General features: G+C 39.1%; 1 protein-coding gene across 21 annotated transcripts in view; it reads right to left on the reverse strand.

Annotated features, from left to right (window-relative positions):
• The window catches only part of FAM172A (family with sequence similarity 172 member A), a 546,681-nt gene extending 529,578 nt beyond the window's left edge, over positions 1 to 17,103 (reverse strand). For all 21 annotated transcript variants that reach the window (XR_005211300.1, XR_005211303.1, XR_005211304.1 and 18 more), the window contains exon 1: positions 16,951 to 17,103. The gene's annotated coding sequence lies outside the window, so the exon portion shown is untranslated. The remainder of the gene's footprint in view (positions 1 to 16,950) is intronic.
• Between the last annotated feature and the right edge of the window lie 2,210 nt (positions 17,104 to 19,313).

Here is a 19,313-nt window from a genome sequence, read left to right on the forward strand (position 1 = left end):
AATCCATTGCTTTGTTTGAAATGTTGTGGGGTTTTTTTGGTTGTTGTTTGCCTGTTTGTTTTTAATTTTTTGATAAACAAAGTTAAAAAATTGAAAAAAAATCAGTAGAAAAATGGGAGTAAAAACTAAATGACAAATAGGGTGGGATGGGGGGATGGTTTGGGTATTCTCTTTTCACTTTTATTTTTTATTCTTATTCTGATTCTTTCTGATGTAAGGAAAATGTTCAGAAATAGATTGTGGTGATGAACGCATAACTATATGATCATACTGTGAACAGTTGGTTGTATACCATGGATGACTGTATGGTTTGTGAATATATTTCAATAAAACTGAATTTAAAAAAAAAAAAAAAAAAAAGTTGGAGACATTTCCAAGGAAATAACAAATTAGTTATAGGTACTTGTAGGTTCTATAAGAAGTGAGTGAAATTATTTTTTAAAATAAGTCACAAGTGACAAATGTCTTATTCATTGTTTTAAAGAGAATCATGAGCAATCTCTTCAGATCTAGGCTATTAAAATTTCCATGGCATGCCATAATTTAGAGCTGCACTAAAGACTAGCTTTGTGCAACTAGTTAAGAAAAAAATAATTTGGTTTATTACTGTGTGCCCTGTGCTACCATGATGCTTTTACAAATGATTATACATTCTCATATCTACTTTGATTGCATGAGCTCAACCTGCTTTGGGGGGTATCTCTTCTATCAGTGCAAATGCTACTTGTTGCAACATGGCTGCCCATTAATTATCAATTAAACCCTTGTTAAGTGCATGTGCTGTCTGAGTTTGAATCCTAACTGCTACTTCTCTGGGTAACCTGGGCAACTTCCTTAAGCTCTCTGTACTTTAGTGTCCTCATTTGTAGTGCTGGTAATTACTATAGCTAGGCATGGGGTTGGGGGCTGGGGACAGAGAGATGAGGACACTGCCTTTGCCCTTATGTGGTTTATACAATAGTAGGGGAAGACATGTAAAGGAGGAGGAGGACACTAATTGATATGAGATATAGAAAGATATACACCAAACTAATGACAGTAATGGTTGAATCACCCTTTTACAATGGTGTTTGGTTCATATATTTCTTATGTAATTAAAAATAATTTTTTTTTAACTTTATAAGGAAGTAGATTAGTAGGAAAAAGGGTGTGCAGTTAATTTTACCTGATTTGTTGAGAAGTCTTTTTGGAGGGAGAGATATTTAAGCTTCTTGAAAGAGGAGTAGATGTTCATCAAACAGATTGAATTGGGAGTGGGAAGAAGATACGTGCAGAGAAAAGAAGAGGGAAACAGAAAGACAAAAGCCCAAGTTGAGACATCTTGGCGTGGTATAGAGGCTCCCAAGCAGTTATTCTACTGCCTGAGCACAGGGAGTGAAGTGGGTGAGGCGGGAGAAAAGGGTGGAGCGGTGGAAAGAGACATGGAGGCCAAGGGGAGTTGCTGTGCTTCATTCTGACAACAAAGAGGAGCACAGAAAGGTTTTAAATAGGGAGGAGCATGATAAATTTGTGTTTTAGGTGGACTGAAGCCTATAAGAACAGGTGAAGGAAGGCATATTACAGGGCTGTTGATTCGGTTCCGGTGAAAGAGGATGCAGGTGGGAAGATAGGGAGGGGATATTACGAAGATAGAAGCCGAGATGGGTATATTCTGAAGCTACTTTGGGCCCGTCACTTAGACCCCTGTCCAAAGGCTCTTGGGAAGACTTATGGCTCTGTGTTCACCTGGTCAAATGCTTTTGAAAACTTAGCAAAAGGAAGATAGTTCAACTGCAATTAGTTAAGACTATTGTCTCTTTCCACTCTAACGTATTTCCTCTCATGACAGGTGGCACTGGAGTGGCCTGGGCATTCTTGAGATAGAGCAAAGGGGTGTGGGTTTGGTACACATTAGTTAGACTTTAACTTGGGAGTAGGATTGTTATTGCTAGGCATTCTGCTCCCTAGCTGGGATATTGCTGCAGGATATTCCTAACATGCTCCTCAGTGTGTCAACTCACCTTGGCGTCATGATGTGACAGTGCGGGGCAGAGTTTATTGTGATGTGGCTGTGTCCTACAGTGCCAGATATCAGAAGTATGTGGGCAGTGGAGGTTTGAAATAAATGGAGTCAAAGCCACCTGGTGGCAGATTTTTCCAATCATTAGCCTTTGTAAAATCTGAGAAGTTGATCTCATGGAAGCCTAGTCAAAAAGGAAGTCCTCACCTGCCAGGAATATACTTGATATAATTATAAATATACCATGCTTTTTGATGGGAAACGTATGAAATAGAATTGATCAGATTTCTTATATTTTGAGGGCACAATCAGCAAGTATATCTCTCAGTAGAATCATGATTCATATATCTCAACTATCAATAATAGAAAACCAAATTTCAATCACAAGATTGAATTATCCTTCCATTCTCTCTATAACAAATAACTTTCAAAAGCAAGTCATATGAGAAGGTGGTCAAAGAGGATTCAGCCAAAAAGTATAGAAAATAAAAACATCATGGAGTTTGTCAGTTAATGAAAAAAAATAAACTATGCTAATATTCTGAAAAAAAAAAAAAAAAAAAAACCTCATGACTCACACTCCCTTTATCCAGTGTACGGATGGATGAGTAGGAAAATGAGGACCAAAACTAAATGAAAAACAGGGTGGGATGGGGAGGATGGAATGATTTGGGTGTTCTTTTTTTTACTTTTTTTTTTTATTCTTACTTCTATACTTTTTGGTGTAAGGAAAATGTTCAAAAATTGGTTGCGGTGATGCATGTACCACTGTATAATGGTACTGTGAACAGTTGATTGTACACTATGGATGACTGTATGGTATGTAAATATATCTCAATAAAACTGAATTTAAAAAAAAAAACAGCCCACATGATACTCCCATTTTTGGAACAACCAAACCATGACTCTCCTAGACTGGCATCTTCAAACAACTTGGCATTAAAAAAATAATAAAAATTTAAAATATGATAATATTACTTCCTTCTGCTCTAGGTCTTTGCCATCTATGTAAATACCCATGTACTTGAAATGTATTCCATTACAACTCATGAACTATTTCCATCTTCCATGTCTACATATGGATACATAGTTCCTGATATATCCTTATTATCTAGGACTAACTCTAATGTCAATACTTTTAATTACATTTCTTGCAAACACATAACTCCTAAGTCTTATTTTTGTGTCTTTCATTTTTCTCTATTCTTCATTTTCTTGGCATCTTAATTTCTAAAATGTCATTTCATTTCAATGTTCATAAGTTAAAAACTTAATCAAGGCTTGTAATTCAAATATTATACTTTCTTCCTCTCTCCCTCTTATTTACTGAAAAGACGCTGTTTTAGTTCCCTGGCTTTTAAAGCAAATACTTTGCAAAGGGTCGGCTTAAACAACAAAAATTTATTGGCTCACAATTTTGAGGCTAGAAGTCCAAAACCAAGGCATCATCAAGGTGATGCTTACTCTTGGAAGTCAGGCATTATGGGGCTGGCCCTCTGCAATCCTTGGTACTTGGCTTTTCTGTCACATGGCAATGCACATGGTAGCCTCTCCTGGCTTTTCTGGGTTCTGCTGACTTTTGGCTTCTGGCTGCTTCCTGTGGCTTTCTCCCTCTCTGTGGTCAGCTCTATAAGGCCTTCAGCAATAGATTAAGAATCATCCTGATTCAGTTGGGCCACATTCTTAACTGAAACAACTTCATTAAAAGGTCCTATTTACAAAGGTTCCCATCCACAGCAATGGATGAATTTTATGAACAAGGTTTTCTGGGGTACATAGCTCCAAGCCACCACAGATGCCAACCAAAACACTTTTACTATGCCTACAAAATAGCAGGAACTCAAAAAAAATATTTTAGATGAATATATACCTATTAATTTGATTTAAATTCTGTTAAATGCTCCTTTACTTTATTTTTTTTTTTTTTTTTTTTTATGTTTCTTTTTTTTTTTTTTTTTTTTTTTTTTTTTTTTTTTTAAATCATCATTTTATTGAGATATATTCACATACCACGCAGTCATACAAAACAAATTGTACTTTCGATTGTTTACAGTACCATTACATAGTTGTACATTCATCACCTAAATCAATCCCTGACACCTTCATTAGCACACACACAAAAATAACAAGAATAATAATTAGAGTGAAAAAGAGCAATTGAAGTAAAAAAGAACACTGGGTACCTTTGTCTGTCTGTTTCCCTCCCCTACTTTTCTACACATCCATCCATAAACTAGACAAAGTGGTGTTTGGTCCTTATGGCTTTCCCAATCCCATTGTCACCCCTCATAAGCTACATTTTTATACAACTGTCTTCGAGATTCATGGGTTCTGGGTTGTAGTTTGATAGTTTCAGGTATCCACCACCAGCTACCCCAATTCTTTAGAACCTAAAAAGGGTTGTCTAAAGTGTGCATAAGAGTGCCCACCAGAGTGACCTCTCGGCTCCTTTTGGAATCTCTCTGCCACTGAAGCTTATTTCATTTCCTTTCACATCCCCCTTTTGGTCAAGAAGATGTTCTCCGTCCCACGGTGCCAGGTCTACATTCCTCCCTGGGAGTCATATTCCACGTTGCCAGGGAGATTCACTTCCCTGGGTGTCTGATCCCACGTAGGGGGGAGGGCAGTGATTTCACCTTTCAAGTTGGCTTAGCCAGAGAGAGAGGGCCACATCTGAGCAACAAAGAGGCATTCAGGAGGAGACTCTTAGGCACAAATACAGGGAGGCCTAGCCTCTCCTTTGCAGCAACCGTCTTCCCAAGGGTAAAACTTATGGTAGAGGGCTCAACCCACCAAACCACCAGTCCCCTATGTCCGCGGTCATGCCAGCAACCATGGAGGTGGGGCAGGCGAACACCCCTGCATTCTCCACAGGCTCCTCAAGGGGGCACCACATCTTTTTTTTTTTTTTTTTTTTTTAACTTTCCCTTCTTTTTTCAAATCACCTGTATGAAAAAAAAAGTTAAAAAGAAAACAAACATACAATAAAAGAGCATTTCAAAGAGACCATAGCAAGGGAGTAAGAAAAAGACAACTAACCTAAGATAACTGCTTAACTTCCAACATGTTCCTACTTTACCCCAAGAAAGTTACATAATATAGCAACATTTCAGTGAACTTGTTCCTACTACAACCATCAGAAATTAACAGACCATAGTTATTTCTGGGCATCCCCAGAACGTTAAATAGCTTATCTGTTCTTCCTGGATTATTGTTCCCCCTTCCTTAATTGCTCTCTACTGCTAGTTCCCCTACATTCTACATTATAAACCATTTGTTTTACATTTTTCAAAGTTCACATTAGTGGTAGCATATAATATTTCTCTTTTTGTGCCTGGCTTATTTCGCTCAGCATTATGTCTTCAAGGTTCATCCATGTTGTCATATGTTTCACCAGATCGTTCCTTCTTACTGCCGCGTAGTATTCCATCGTGTGTATATACCACATTTTATTTATCCACTCATCTGTTGAAGGACATTTGGGTTGTTTCCATCTCTTGGCAATTGTGAATAATGCTGCTATGAACATTGGCGTGCAGATATCTGTTCGTGTCACTGCTTTCCGATCTTCCGGGTATATACCGAGGAGTGCAATCGCTGGATCGAATGGTAGCTCTATATCTAGTTTTCTAAGGAACTGCCAGACTGACTTCCAGAGTGGCTGAACCATTATACAGTCCCACCAACAATGAATAAGAGTTCCAATTTCTCCACATCCCCTCCAGCATTTGTAGTTTCCTGTTTGTTTAATGGCAGCCATTCTAACCGGTGTTAGATGGTATCTCATTGTGGTCTTAATTTGCATCTCTCTAATAGCTAGTGAAGCTGAACATTTTTTCATGTGTTTCTTGGTCATTTGTATTTCCTCTTCAGAGAACTGTCTTTTCATATCTTTTGCCCATTTTATAATTGGGCTGTCTGTACTATTGTCATTGAGTTGTAGGATTTCTTTGTATATGCAAGATATCAGTCTTTTGTCAGATACATGGTTTCCAAAAATTTTTTCCCATTGAGTTGGCTGCCTCTTTACCTTTTTGAGAAATTCCTTTGAGGTGCAGAAACTTCTAAGCTTGAGGAGTTCCCATTTATCTATTTTCTCTTTTGTTGCTTGTGCTTTGGGTGTAAAGTCTAGGAAGTGGCCTCCTAATACAAGGTCTTGAAGATGTTTTCCTACATTATCTTCTAGGAGTTTTATGGTACTTTCTTTTATATTGAGATCTTTGGTCCATTTTGAGTTAATTTTTGTGTAGGGGGTGAGGTAGGGGTCCTCTTTCATTCTTTTGGATATGGATATCCAACTCTCCCAGCCCCATTTGTTGAAAAGACCATTATGGCTCAGTTCGGTGACTTTGGGGGCCTTATCAAAGATCAGTCGGCCATAGATCTGAGGGTCTATCTCTGAATTCTCAATTCGATTCCATTGATCTATATGTCTATCTTTGTGCCAGTACCATGCTGTCTTGGCAACTGTGGCTTTATAATAAGCTTCAAAGTCAGGGAGTGTAAGTCCTCCCACTTCGTTTTTCTTTTTTAGAGTGTCTTTAGCAATTCGAGGCATCTTCCCTTTCCAAATAAATTTGATAACTAGCTTTTCCAAGTCTGCAAAGTAGGTTGTTGGAATTTTGATTGGGATTGCATTGAATCTGTAGATGAGTTTGGGTAGAATTGACATCTTAATGACATTTAGCCTTCCTATCCATGAACATGGAATATTTTTCCATCTTTTAAGGTCCCCTTCTATTTCTTTTAGTAGAGTTATGTAGTTTTCTTTGTATAGGTCTTTTACATCTTTGGTTAAGTTGATTCCTAGGTACTTGATTTTTTTTAGTTGCTATTGAAAATGGTATCTTTTTCTTGAGTGTCTCTTCAGTTTGTTCATTTCTAGCATATAGAAACATTACTGACTTATGTGCATTAATCTTGTATCCCGCTACTTTGCTAAATTTGTTTATTAGCTCTAGTAGGTGTATCGTTGATTTCTCAGGGTTTTCTAGATATAAGATCATATCATCTGCAAACAATGACAGTTTTACTTCTTCTTTTCCAATTTGGATGCCTTTTATTTCTTTGTCTTGCCGGATTGCCCTGGCTAGCACTTCCAGCATAATGTTGAATAACAGTGGTGACAGCGGGCATCCTTGTCTTGTTCCTGATCTTAGAGGGAAGGCTTTCAGTCTCTCACCATTGAGTACTATGCTGGCTGTGGGTTTTTCATATATGCTCTTTATCATGTTGAGGAAGTTTCCTTCAATTCCTACCTTTTGAAGTGTTTTTATCAAAAAGGGATGTTGGATTTTGTCAAATGCTTTTTCAGCATCTATTGAGATGATCAATTGATTTTTCCCTTTCGAGTTTTTAATGTGTTGTAATACATTGATTGTTTTTCTGATGTTGAACCATCCTTGCATGCCTGGAATGAACCCCACTTGGTCATGGTGTATGATTTTTTTAATGTGTCTTTGGATTCGATTTGCAAGTATTTTGTTGAGGATTTTTGCATCTATATTCATTAGGGAGATTGGCCGGTAGTTTTCCTTTTTTGTAGCATCTTTGCCTGGTTTTGGTATTAGATTGATGTTAGCTTCATAAAATGAGTTAGGTAGTGTTCCATTTTTTTCAATGTTTTGAAAGAGTTTGAGTAAGATTGGTGTCAGTTCTTTCTGGAAAGTTTGGTAGAATTCCCCTGTGAAGCCATCTGGCCCTGGGCATTTATTTGTGGGAAGATTTTTGATGACTGATTGGATCTCTTTGCTTGTGATGGGTTGGTTGAGGTCTTCTATTTCTTCTCTGGTCAGTCTAGGTTGTTCATATGTTTCCAGGAAATTGTCCATTTCTTCTACATTATCCAGTTTGTTGCCATACAGTTGTTCATAATATCCTCTTATAATTTTTTTAATTTCTTCAGGATCTGCAGTTATGTCACCTTTTTCATTCATTATTTTGTTTATATGGGTCTTCTCTCTTTTTGATTTTGTCAGTCTAGCTAGGGGCTTGTCAATCTTGTTGATCTTCTCAAAGAACCAACTTTTGGTGATATTTATCCTTTCTATTGTTTTTTTGTTCTCTATGTCATTTATTTCTGCTTTAATCCTTGTTATTTCTTTTCTTCTACTTGGTTTAGGATTGGTTTGCTGTTCATTTTCTAGCTTCTTCAGTTGATCCATTAGTTCTTTGATTTTGGCTCTTTCTTCCTTTTTAATATATGCGTTTAGTGCTATAAATTTCCCCCTTAGCACTGCTTTTGCTGCATCCCATAGGTTTTGGTATGTTGTGTTCTCATTTTCATTCGTCTCTATATATTTAGCAATTTCTCTTGCTATTTCTTCTTTAACCCACTGATTGTTTAGGAGTGTGTTGTTTAACCTCCAGGTATTTGTGAATTTTCTAAGTCTCTGATGGTTATTGACTTCTAATTGTATTCCATTGTGGTCAGAGAATGTGCTTTGAATGATTTCAATCTTTTTAAATTTATTGAGGCTTGTTTTATGTCCCAGCATATGATCTATTCTGGAGAAAGTTCCGTGAGCACTAGAAAAGTATGTGTATCCTGGTGATTTGGGATGTAATGTCCTGTAGATGTCTGTTAAATCTAATTCATTTATCAGATTGTTTAGGTTTTCAATTTCCTTATTGGTCTTCTGTCTGGTTGATCTATCTATAGGAGAGAGTGATGTGTTGAAGTCTCCCACAATTATTGTGGAAACATCAATTGCTTCCTTTAGTTTTGCCAATGTTTCTCTCATGTATTTTGTGGCACCTTGATTGGGTGCATAGACATTTACGATTGTTATTTCTTCTTGCTGAATTGCCCCTTTTATTAGTATGTAGTGGCCTTCTTTGTCTCTCAAAACATCCCTGCATTTGAAGTCTGTTTTATCTGAGATTAATATTGCTACACCTGCTTTCTTTTGGCTGTAGCTTGCATGAAATATTTTTTTCCATCCTTTCACTTTCAATTTCTTTGTGTCCCTGTGTCTAAGATGAGTCTCTTGTATGCAACATATTGATGGTTCATTTTTTTTGATCCATTCTGCGAATCTATATCTTTTAATTGGGGAGTTTAATCCATTTACATTCAACGTTAAAACCGTGAAGGCATTTCTTGAATCGGCCATCTTATCCTTTGGATTATGTTTGCCATATTTTTCCCTCTCTCTATTAATATCCTTTATTGTACCCATACCGAATCTCTTTAGTACTGAACCTTTCTCCAAGTCTCTCTGTCCTGTCTTTGTTTCTCTGTCTGTAGGGCTCCCCTTAGTATCTCCAGTAGGGCAGGTCTCTTGTTAGCAAATTCTCTCAGCATTTCTTTGTCTGTGAAAAATTTAAGCTCTCCCTCAAATTTGAAGGAGAGCTTTGCTGGATAAAGTATTCTTGGCTGGAAATTCCTCTCTCTCAGAATTTTAAATATATCGTGCCATTGCCTTCTCGCCTCCATGGTGGCTGCTGAGTAGTCACTACTTAGTCTTATGCTGTTTCCTTTGTATGTGGTGAATTGCTTTTCTCTTGCTGCTTTCAGAACTTGCTCCTTCTCTTCTATGTTTGACAGTGTGATCAGTATATGTCTCGGAGTGGGTTTTTTTGGATTTATTCTATTTGGAGTTCGCTGAGCATTTATGATTTGTGTATTTATGTTGTTTAGAAGATTTGGGAAGTTTTCCCCAACAATTTCTTTGAATACTCTTCCTAGACCTTTACCCTTTTCTTCCCCTTCTGGGACACCAATGAGTCTTATATTCGGACGCTTCATATTATCTATCATATCCCTGAGGTCCATTTCGAGTTTTTCAATTTTTTTCCCCATTCTTTCTTTTATGCTTTCATTTTCCATTCTGTCATCTTCCAGGTCACTGATTCGTTGTTCAACTTCCTCTAGTCTTGTACTATGAGTGTCCAGAATCTTTTTAATTTGGTCAACAGTTTCTTTAATTTCCATAAGATCATCCATTTTTTTATTTAGTCTTGCAATGTCTTCTTTATGCTCTTCTAGGGTCTTCTTGATTTCCTTCATATCCCGTACTAGGGTCTCATTGTTCATCTTTAGATCTTTGAGTAGCTGCTCTAGGTGTGTCTCTTCTGGTCTTTTGATTTGGGTGCTTGGGCTTGGGTTATCCATATCGTCTGGTTTTTTCATATGCTTTATAATTTTCTGTTGTTTTTGGCCTCGTGGCATTTGCTGTCCTTGATAGGGTTCTTTTAGGGTTTGTAGACCAGTTGAAGTCCTTATCTCTAATTTATCAGATCTACAGCTTCGTGGAGTACACTTTCTCTAACTAACCAGCAGGTGGCGTCCACGAGCCACCTGTTCTCCACAAGCCAGATCTCCCCTGCTTAGCCTTTTTGGTGAGTGGGGGAGTGAGTCTTGTGGGGCCCAATTGGTGTCCCAAGCTTGCGTGTGTAGTTGGTGTTGCCTGCCCTGTATGTGGGGCGTGTTTCTGGGCAGTCGGGGAGGGGGGTGGCCCTAACAATCAAATCTCCCTGATGATCCTAGAGTTTTAAAGCTACTGCAATAGTCTAATCCTTCAGTTCAGTCCTGCCACAGTTTGTCTCTGCCACTGACCCACAAGTCTTTGGTATTGGCGTATGGCTCCTGAGACTTGCAAGTGGGCCCCTCTTCCAGGCTGTGCACCCCGGGTCCTCTGTTGAGGGATGACTGTGCTATGTCACAGGTGAGTGCCGTCCCCCCAGGGCAGTTCTGGGCTGCTGGGCTGTGTTGGGAGGCTCCCAGTCTGCTCAAATGATGGCTGAATGGGGCTCTGTTAATTCACACTGCTCCCCCTTCCCAGCTCTGGGACATTCAGCTGAGGTTGCAGGGAAGGCTAATGTCCACGCCCAGTTTTGTGGTGTGTGCCTGTTATTTGAAGCACTTCCGTCACACTGGGTTGTCTGGGGCAGCTCTGGGCTATGGGGCTGGCGATGGGCAGGAGTGTTTCCTGTCCACCAGGATGGTGGCTGTGAGCGGACACCCCCCTTTTCTTGGGAAGTTGTGTTGTTTAGTGAATTTTCTCAGCCACTGGATTATTGCCTTTTGTCTCAGAGCTCTCTTATTTCTGCTCTTGACTTGACGTGCCCAAATTTCAATTCTTTGAAGCTTTCTGTATTGAGCTTCTTAGAGTAATTGTTTAAAAAAAACCAAAAATCATTAAAAAAAAAAAAAAAAAAAACAAAAAACACGGCCCTCCTCAGAGATCTAATGGGTTATTGAAATGCTAATGGACAAAGCAACCAGGGCCATTAAGGAAAGGTGCCCTGGGCAGAGAGATCAGCCTTGCTTCGGGATTTGCATATGCGCCTCAAGGCCTGATCTCCGCCCTTCCCCTTTCTGTGTTCACCAGAACTCCAAAAATCCTCTGCTTTTACTTTGGAGCTTCTCGTGTTGTTTTCCTTCTATGCCCGTCTCCTCTCTGCTGGGCTGGCTGCTCTCAGAGTCTCTGGTGTCTGGCCTCAGTCTATCTATGGTTGGAGTTTGAATCAGTAGAATGAGTTTCCGATGAGAGCAGCCACTGCAATTCTCCCTTCTCCTTCCTGGAGCTGACAGCCCCTCCTCCCCCGGGACTGAGCCTGGCAGGGAGGGGCGCGGGTCCCCTGGCCGCAAAAACTTACAGATTTCGCTGATCTCAGCAGTTCCACGTTTTCATGAGTGTTGTATGAAGTATGCTCAAAGACAGATTGCTCTGTGGTGTCCAGTCCACGCAGTTCCTGGCTTTTTACCTACTTTCCTGGAGGAGTAACTAAAACATACAGCTCACCAGTCTGCCATCTTGCCCCGCCCCCTCCTTTACTTTTTATATCTAATTGAAGCCTCTTCATTCTCTCTCAGAACCCTAAGAATACCTAAAATGTAGCAGATAAATTCCTAATAAGCTCAGGATAAACCCATTTTTAAAAACATTTTAAAGGAAATGGTTCTTTAAAAGAAATCTGTGATAAATTTTGTTAGAAGGTAAATATCCTCAATTGAATTATTATCAAAATGTAGGGAAAAATTACACTGGATTTTCTTAAAGCATAAAACAGGTGTATTTTTTTTTTTTAATCATCTTTCATTCCTTCTTGCCTTCTACTTTCATGTGCCTTTTTTTTTTTTTTTTTTTTTTTTTTGCTCAGTCCTTTAGATGGTATGCAATCTAAAAGTCCTCATTGTGGCCTTTCTCAGCCATTTCAACACTTCAAATAGTTTCAGATGACTCAATTTTAAAGTGGTTTATGAAAAACTGATTTCATCGCACTCTACAGAGTGCTCCACTAGGGCACAAGAAAGCCAAAGCTGATTAAAGTTAAAAAAAAAATTAATTAGCAAGGAAAGCATCTGGGGACTGTAATAATGCTTAGAGATTTTTGTATAATATTCTTGATACTTTTCTCAATATCCTCTAATCTTAGAAGATAGGTTAGTTTAACATCAACAGTACATTTGGCCCTGCTCTCAAATTTTAGGGCCAATTTTTTCCCTAATCAGAGAAAGGACGGAGCAGAGAAGGGAAGCGAAAGAAACCATTCTGTAGTTCCCACTCCCTGGAGAACCAAGTCCAAACTCCTCAGCAAACTATACAATCCACCAGTACTTCCACTGTATCCCTTCGCCCTAGGACTTGGCTCCTATCTCCTTCTCCAACTCTGCCTCTCACTATAATCAAACTTTCTGCACTAATTCCTCTTAAGTTTTCTACAAACATCAAAACGCATTTCCTCTTTATTTTTAATTAGGTTAACTCCCACCCATCTTTAGGCTCTCAACTTAGGCATTTTTTCTCCAGGAAGCCTTCTGGTAACCCTGGGGAAGGCTTTGTGCCTCTCCAAAAGCATTCTCTCTCTATATATTTCTATCATAACATAACAGATTTTTGCTAAATTCTTGTCTTCATAGCAGACACCCCAACTAGCATGTAAGATCCTCAAGTAAGCTATGCTTTGTTCACTACCTTGGATATTTACTCCGAATTGTTTTTTAAATAGAGGTAGTGTGTCTGTTGAGCCACATATAGTATCTTTCCTGCTACTTACTTACATTAAATTACATACGATGCCAATATGATTAGCAGGGACAAGTTTAGAAGGCTCACGATGGACAGTGGTTGTCATCTTCCTGTAAAGAGTTATTTCAGGGCCTTACCAGGGCCCAAACCCACAATTTTAATCTTATTAGCACTGCTCTGTACACCTCTAAGCAAATCAAGCCAAGTACAAGGTCATTCTAGAATATGCTTAAAATAAATATACAATCTGCCAAAAAGAAATGGAAAAACACACCAAATGCTGTGCTTCAGTGATCTATCTTCACAGTGATATTTTATCCGCATCAAAAATGTGTGCCTCATGTGGGACATGACTCCTGGGGATAAACCTGGTCCTGGCATCATGGGATTGAGAAAGCCTTCTTGGACCAAAAGGGGGAAGAGAAATGAAACAAAATAAAGTTTCAGTGGCTGAGAGTTCTCAAATAGAGTCGAGAGGTCATTCTGGAGGTTATTCTTATGCATTATATAGAAATCCCTTCTTTGTTTTTAGTGTATTAGAATAATTAGAAGGAAATACCTGAAACTGTTGAACAGCAGCCTTGATTTTTGAAGATGATTGATTAACCATATAGCTTTTAAGGTGTGACTGTGTAATTGTGAAAACCTTGCAACTGACACTCCCTTTATCTAGTGTATGAAGAGATGAGTAAGAAAATAAATGCAATAAATAAATAAATAAATAATGGGGGCGGGGAATGGGTATGGGATGTTTTGGGTGTTCTTTTTTATTTTTAATTTTATCTTTTTTTTGGAGTAATGAAAATGTTCAAAAATTGATTGTGGTGATGAATGCACAAGTATATGATGATACTGTGAACCACTGATGGTACATTTTGGATGATTATCTGGTATGTGACTATATCTCAATAAAATTGCATTTTAAAAAAATATGCCTGGCTCAATTATGTAAAATGCAAAAATGAACTACTCAAAATAAAAAGGAGATACCAACAAAGTATCAGAGAAAGCACTACAGCACTGCTGTTTCTAACATTTTTAACTTAGCTATGAAACCTTAAGCAAGCCAGTCATCTGCCACCTCATCTGTAGCAAATTAAGCAATCTTAATTTGTCAAAGAGTAATAAGCAAAATTGTAGTATAATATTTCATTCATTAAACTAAAAAAAAGTGATTCACCTAAATGAGCATTATAACTGAAATCATTAGCTAAATGTAGTACCCCAAGAGTATTTAATAGGCAATGATAGTTAAAACATTCGCTAGTAAGAAAAAAAAATGTGTTACCTTGAACTAAAGGGCAATTCAGTCATTCTGGATAGAAAAATTTCCTTCGTTCTTATACAGATCATATTTTTAAAAATTTAACAATGACAAACATTGTTAAATTACACAATTACTCAATTAAATTAATCAAACCTCATTACTCTGAGGATGGAAACAATGTGGTACATGGTCTGAACAACTTAGTTTATTCCTGTAGGACTGCATATAGTGCACACTCTCCAAACACTAACTGCTGACCCAGATGGATTGACATACATTACATGATAGACAACGGGTCTTACTGAATTACTCCAGGCCAAGTGACTGGCTTCAGAACCACATACTGAGGAGTAGTTGGCTATTTTCACCCTTACCCATTCCCCACCTCATCCCACTCAGTAGAGCTAAATTACGATCGATCACTTTGTCACTGGGTGCTCTCCTGTTTGGTATCAGCTCTGTTACTCATAGTCCACTACTGTTACTGATCTCTATTGCCACTCTCTATCTAGCAATATCTAGCAAAAAGTGCTGTCCAACACTTTCTCTGTTTCTCATCATTTTTGTCTCCTCTGTTTTCTGCTCTTCTCAGCTAACGGATAAAAGAGATCTATCCACTTCACAGACACAGACAATCAATGAACAAATTCCTTTCCTTCTAATTAAAAAAAAAAAAAAATTAGGGCAGGTCCAGATGATCTTTGGCTTTTCTGAATTGCTTTCATCACAGTCTGATACCCAAAGGTCCATTCATTGTTATAAAAGATGCTTTATGATTTCTTTTATTTCCAAGTTTCAAGTTATTATGGATATCTGGTTTATAGATAAGTAAGATTTCACAGTTATTTTATCTTAAGGATTAAAAAAGCAACAAAAAGACATGGTGGCTGCCTTCTTAAACCTTAAATATCTACTGCCAAAATACCCCCCAAATTTTCTAGTCAAACCACATCTTAAGACAAATGAATAGTAAAGCTGATATTGGGCAGATAAGCACTTGCTATTTAGTTACCCAGGGCTACTGCACAAACACAATCTGACTCTAAATACAGGGTCAACACAGTTCAATTCTGTTAGAACTCAATAAACAGCATGGAAACACCTCTAATATCTAAAGATGCCCGATTCTTCTCACAGAGGTCTATCTGGGAAAGCTGAGAAAAATAGGCTGTAAATAAGTAAGATCACTCACGCACAACACCAAATCACTGAAAAAATATTCATTCTCTAGATTTTTAAATCCTGATGCCTCCATGTCTATATCCTTGCTGTTCCTATACACACGAAACATGCTCCTGCCTTAGGAACTTGTGCTGGTCTAAAACACCTGTCCCCCACATACACATACTTCTCACTCCCTCCCTTCATTTCAGAGTCTTACTCAAATGTCCCCTTATCAGAAAGGATGAACTTGACCAACCTATCTAAAATAGCATCCTCCATCATTCTCTCTCCCCTTAATATGCTTTATTTTTCTTCATGGCCCTCATGACTATTTGATATATATTACTTGTTAAATTGTACTTCTTCACCCATTAGAATGTAAGCTGAAGGAGCACAAAGATTTGTCTACTTTGTTCACTACCATATTCCCTAAAACACCACCTGGCACACTGAAGGTGGTCAAAAAATATGTGTTGAATGAATATATGAATGCTCACAACTTCACATATTATACTATTCTACTGTTTACCAGCTAAAGCCATAAGAGAGCATCCCTGGTCTTCCATTTAGTCTACACTGGTTAAGTAGAAGGAACACCTAGGTTAAAAATCAGAAAAAAGCCTGGTACCAGCACTGACACTGAAAGCGTATCAAAAAGGGCTCTCTGCCATAGTTTCTAAACATGTTAAAGGAATTCAGTATACCTGTCCTTCACAATTAAGGATGAAGAAGGAAGATAAAGAATATATCTCTTGACACTGTTTCAAGAGGGAAAAAAAATTTTGCATAACAAACATTCCATTGCATTTATTCTGATAAACAAGGCACTTGCTAGTCTGAAAACTACAGGCTTACCTCTACTGCTTTTCAGATTTGGAGAAACAGACAAATGTAACAACACTGCTTGTCAATGAATATAACCAAAAGTTAAGTAACCAGTTACCTGGCCAAACAGATACAAACCCTGTAGCATACAAGTATGTATTAAATCTCTTCATAAGGAAGGAAGAAGATTGTTTCCAAAACATACGTAACTTATTCCAAAGTCAAAAGTATTCAACTAAGAAAATTCATCCCACCAGCGCCCTTGCACGCTCCAAGTTTTGAGAGTATTTTATAACTGCACCGTCTGCAATGAATGACTTCTGGGAAAGCTTTAGCAGCTGGTAACACTTTTTTGGGGGGGGGGGGAATCTTTAACCAGAGAACCGCAATACCTTCCCTCTCAAGAATGAAGAGGGTCCATTACCCTAGTCTCCAGGATGGCTCTCAGAACCCTGTATGCTCCACGCAGGTAAAGCAAGTCATCCAGGGAACACACGTGTCCCGCCCCGCCTAACAAGTGGAAATGGCAAGTGGAACCAGCCATAACTGGAGTAGGGACACAGGGTAGGGATGACCGCTGGAAGTACAGCGTGGCTCCTGACAGCCTCTGGGCCCCGATGTCAGCAAACCTCGGGCCAGCCCGATCCCGGCCAGCCCCCTCCTCAGATTTCGGCGGCGGCAGCCCCCAGAGCTCACATACCCGCAAGGGCAGGTCCTACCTGAGCTCTGCCCCCAGCTACAGGGCTGCGGGGGTTGGCGGGAGGAGGCGTGGCCTTCCAGTTCGCCAGTCGAACTCCCTCGTGCGGTTGTTATGACTTTTCCTCTCGGGATCCGCGCACCGACCAAGTTCGAGTTGCACTTCCGGGGTCCGCCGGAGACTGAAACGTCATTACGCACGCGACAGCCCGGCCGCGACAACCCGGAAATGGGCGAAATGTTCGCTGGGTCGGTTCCAGTGGCGCGCTAGGTGGGCTGGGAGAAAGAGACCTGTGAGAGTTAGGGGTGATTCTTACAAGCGGTCTCTGCTTGCCCACTTGAGTAACCTTAAAGGCCAGGACCACCCTGAAGCTTTGTTCTCCAAGCGGAATTTTTAAGCAATTCCAGGGATGACTTTGCAACGAATTCCCGACCCCCCACTTAAGGTTTATCCGTTTTTACCCGCCCCATTTAACCCCAGGAAAGACAAAGTAGGAAAGTCTAGATTTAGAAGATTAAATTTATCTCTAGACTATGACTTTTGCAAAATAGGCAGCTACTGCTGGCATCCTAATGACAGTTGAAAGTTTTTTCGTTACCGTACTTGATTCAAATGGAAATCTTACGGGTGTTAATGCTCTGTTTTTCCAGAACGTGAGGTTAAAAGGAATTTGTCTTAATGTTATATCCGGGACTAGCGATGGAGGGAAATGATGTTTAATTTTTAGCGGGTACTCTTCGTGCATTTATTTATTCCGAGGCCATTAATTTGATGTATGAGGCAAGGCTAATTGGTGGGTTACAAAACTGAATCAAACTGCCTCTGCCCTCAACAGCTAGGGAGATGGAAGGGCTGGTGGCTGACAAGTAAACCAATTTTATGATATTCCTTAGAACGGTGATTCTGGACCACTCCAAGGTATACTTGACTCCCACACTATTTGCACTTCTTAATCTCAGCTTCTTGCTTGTTTCCTTCATAACATAGGACAATGCAGTTTTTAATTGATTGGTTTGCAAATGTACATACCTTCTGCCTAGCCCTGCCCCTGCTTCACTAAAATGTAAACTCAATAAGGGCAGAGACCTTATCTTTTTAAAAGACATATACTCAACCTTACAAAAATGCCTGTCACAAAGTAGAAAGTAAATATTTGTCAAATGAATGAATGCCCACAGTGGTAATCAGTACATTAGAGTAAGTTAGAAAGGCTAGAGAAAAAGAGACCTGGAAGGCAGGTTGGTATAAAGGAAATTCTCTTGAGGGGAAAAAAGAATCAGTAGGAGTATGCCAAAAATGAATGGGGGCCAGGGCACTGCAAGACTGTTATGGTTTCATTTCTGGCTAGAGCTAGTTTAGTTATAATAATGTACCCATGTTGGTATCAAACTTTGAAATAATTAAAAAAGATGGGTGATATGACCTTTCAATGTTATACATGACCAAGGCCCACTGATATAACACTCATTGTTTACTCATGAACACATATAATGTGTGTTCTGGCCAACAACTCTACCTAGGCCCACAAGATAACAAATGAGCCTTCATATGATTCCAATCCCCAAGTCTTTTAGTGGAATCCTAAATGTCATGGAGCAGCAACAGGCTGTCCCCACTGTGCCCTGTTCTGAATTCCTGACTCACAGAAACTGTTAGAGATAATAAAAATGATTATTGTTGTTTTAAGTGAGTTTCGGAATGATTTTTATTCAGCAAAAGAAACTAATTCGCTGTTTAAAAACAACCAATGGGAAACTGTCCAATCAAATCCAATCCTGCCAGAAATGTCAAGATCATGAATGAGGTTATTTGCTGAAACAGAATGTGCCCTTCTCTCCCCTTACTCTATCCCATATGGTGGAGTAGATTTCTGCCTCCACTTACTGCTGGCCACAAAGAAACAGGTCTCCTACAAATCTGGGAGGAGAAAGGAAAGAAAGCAACAAAGTTGTGTGTGGATTTAGGTGTTTTGTTAGAATTACAGCAGCCCATCTGTGGCTTCACAGAAACCATTACAACTATGAGTATACATACATATGGCAAATTTTTCCCCTCATTTAAACAACAGTCATCTAAATATTACAAGCTAATTTATTTGTGGTTTTAATTTATACATCTCCAGGGAAGCCAGTAACTCCATTTTCTTTCCCCACCCCTCTTCTCTTGCACTCCAGGTCTGACAGAGATAAAGAAAAAGGAAAGGGGATTTGTTCTCTCCTGACCGACAGCTGGTCTGTCATTGATTACTGGGTTAATCAAAGAAATCCCCCTATACCATATTTGGCATTTCCTCCTGTAAGAGAGGGTTAACTTTAGCTTTCACATAAGGGTCACGTGGAATAGGGAAGATGGAGATTGGGCAGAAGAGCTGGCTTAAACTAGCCC

The sequence above is a fragment of the Choloepus didactylus genome, chromosome 13 (genome assembly GCF_015220235.1).
Source record: "Choloepus didactylus isolate mChoDid1 chromosome 13, mChoDid1.pri, whole genome shotgun sequence".
Lineage (NCBI taxonomy): Eukaryota > Metazoa > Chordata > Mammalia > Pilosa > Megalonychidae > Choloepus > Choloepus didactylus.